We start from the raw sequence: 2,693 nt of genomic DNA on the forward strand, positions 1-2,693 counted from the left end.
CTGGGCCGCCTCCTCTCCCCGCTCCGCTTCCTCTGCTTCCTCCTCCACCGCCCCTTCCTCTCTGGGCTCGCGGTCCGAGTACTCGCCTGTGGCTTCTGCTCTGGCTCCCTGGATCCCCGGGACCACGCTGTCATTTTCGGGGTCTGTTCTGGCCAGGAGGGGCGCGATGGCATCCCCGCTGCCGCCTCTGTGCCTGCTCACTCTGCAGCGCCTCTGGGCCTGGGACCTCCCACGCAGGTCCCCGGATGTCCGCACCCGGGCCTCCCTCCCTGCCTGGTCCCCGGAGCCCTCTGCTCCGCGCCCATAGGCAGACATGATGCTCACTGTGGCCCGGCTGTGCTGGGAAAGTTCTAGAAGCCTGGAGAAGGGAGCGGGCCAGCCAAGGGTCGCAGCAGGTCAGCGCACAAGAAGGGAGGCCTAACAGCTGGACGCCAGCTGGGGTCAGCCAAGGTGTGAAGGGCGACTTCCGGTTCCTGGGGCGGCAGCTATGGGAGCCGATGAGGCTGAAAAGACCTCTGCCATCCAGGGTCTCGCGCGATTTCGGGGCTGCACTCAGAGTTCCAGGCCAGAGCCGCGTCCCTGCAGCCACATGACAGCCTCTGTGCTCGCTGTTCCTTCCAAGAGGGAAGCTGCTTGCTCCTTGGAAACATTGTTTCCAGTAGACCAGCCACAACACATCCTCCCAAGGAAGAACACGGACCTTCAGACGCTCAGTGCCCTGCTCCAAGGTAATGTGCTCTTGTGAAATGAATAAGCAAATGCCATGAGCGATGGCCAAGGCCCGCGCAGCCAGGGAGCTCCTGAAATAAAAACAACCGTCTCCAGCAAATCTGACCCCTTCAAGGAAACCCGGAGAGCTCGATTGCCTAGGAAAGCCAGGGGGTGGCAGGTAAAACACACAAAGCCTACTTCATTGCATTTGAGATTTAAAAATGAGTATCTTTCAGTATCGGTAGTTCCCAAATATTGCGTTAGACATGACTTCTACTAAAGATATGTACTGTGTATTTGAAATGCAGATTTCACTGTGTGTCCTCAATTTTTATTTGTTATCCCTGACAGTCTTTTTTAGTGAGAACTGTAATTTTCTCCCTCAGTGTAATCAAGGCTGAAATCACTTGGTCAATTGCAAGTAGACATTGAAATGAGTAACTGCTTCACCAGTTTGAAGGAGAAGCACGTTTATTTTCTTTTTCCACCTGAGATTCTATGTATGTATTTGGAGTTCTTTCCATTGAAGATCCTGAGGGGACTCCAACATAATGTCATGAGAAAGAAACTCTTCTGTGATGTTAAAAACTATCAAAATATTTTCAATCAATCCCCAAATAGGTGAGAGGCTTGGATGTGGGTGCTTTTAGGAAAAGAATGCTCTTTGGAGAAAGTTCACTGTCGTTGCTGTGTTAACTTCAGAGCTTTTCCAAGCGAATTATCTAGGGTGAGGTCAGTCAGTTTTCAAAGGGCTACAGTAAACTGCTGACTAAGAATGCGGAAGACAGGTTTCGGACACAGTGATTGCAAGATCAATGTAAAGTTGATTAAACATAGAATTATAAAGTTTTCTAAAGGGAGAGACCAGTTCTAATAGTAATGGAAAGACATGTAAAAGGAGATTCACAGTGATTTCTGAAGAGTAGCACAGCAGTCTGAAAACCACCTGAAAGCCTAACCAGAGTAACATGGAGAAAGAAATTAACATATATTTCTGTAATGAAATCATTTACAAAAATCAGACTTAATGAATTAAAATTGAATACAGCAATAGGAGTGATTCATAACACAGTGATGAGGAAACCACAAATGACAGCGGAATCATTGATAATTTCACTTTTATGCAGATCTTTATAGTTTTCCTATGCAAATTTGAAATGGCAAGGAAATGATTGAATCAAAATTCAGGATGATTATTAGGAGAGGAGGATGTTAAAATCTGGAAGAGAGGAAACTTAGAGAAATCTTGGTAATCCTTATAGCTCACCCTGGAAAGAGTTTTTGTTGTTCTCTTTGCTATCTATTGTCCGTCATATGCATTTATATAAGCTTTTCTATGTATGATACATGGCATAGTAGGGTGTTGTTTTCAGATAATGTTCATGAACAAAGGGTCTTGCTCTGCCATGGACCACAACATACAAAACAAAAGATAACAACAATATTACAGGAAAACCAGTGTATTAAACCCTAATATGCCCTTGCAGACATCGTGCAGGTGAGGAATCGCTATTAATTGACTTGGAAATATGTCTAGTCCCATTTCAAGGAAGAGTTCCACTGTTAGAGGTAGGATCAGCTTATTTTAATTTGATTCTATTGAATTAGTTTGAGTTTTTTTTTCTACCTGCTCATTAAGTAAACTAACTATGAATTCAATTTTCATTTAAGTATGCATTTCATTAAGTTGATCCATTTGGTATATTTCTATTCCCAGTCATTCATTCACCACAAATTTATTTAAAGCTTCTAAGTAAACACCATGCGCTGTTCTAGGTTCGGGTAGTAGTTGGTGAATAAGCCTGGTAATCCCTTCACCCATCGGGAAGTGGAAACACACAAGTCAACACATAGATCCTATGAGGCAGAGATGAGTAATATGGAGGGAAATAAAGCTGTGTACCTACATATGGACTAGAGGATGTTATTTTAGACAGTGAATTCAAAGACTGTCTCATTGATAGGATGACTTAGGCAGAGGG

The 2,693-nt window shown here is 44.7% G+C and overlaps 1 pseudogene; it reads right to left on the minus strand.

Moving 5' to 3' along the window:
• Nucleotides 1-315, minus strand: part of LOC102239136 — a 1,756-nt pseudogene extending 1,441 nt beyond the window's left edge.
• Between the last annotated feature and the right edge of the window lie 2,378 nt (nucleotides 316-2,693).

This window comes from Myotis brandtii, unplaced genomic scaffold, assembly GCF_000412655.1.
Source record: "Myotis brandtii unplaced genomic scaffold, ASM41265v1 scaffold548, whole genome shotgun sequence".
In the NCBI taxonomy this organism is placed as follows: Eukaryota; Metazoa; Chordata; class Mammalia; order Chiroptera; family Vespertilionidae; genus Myotis; species Myotis brandtii.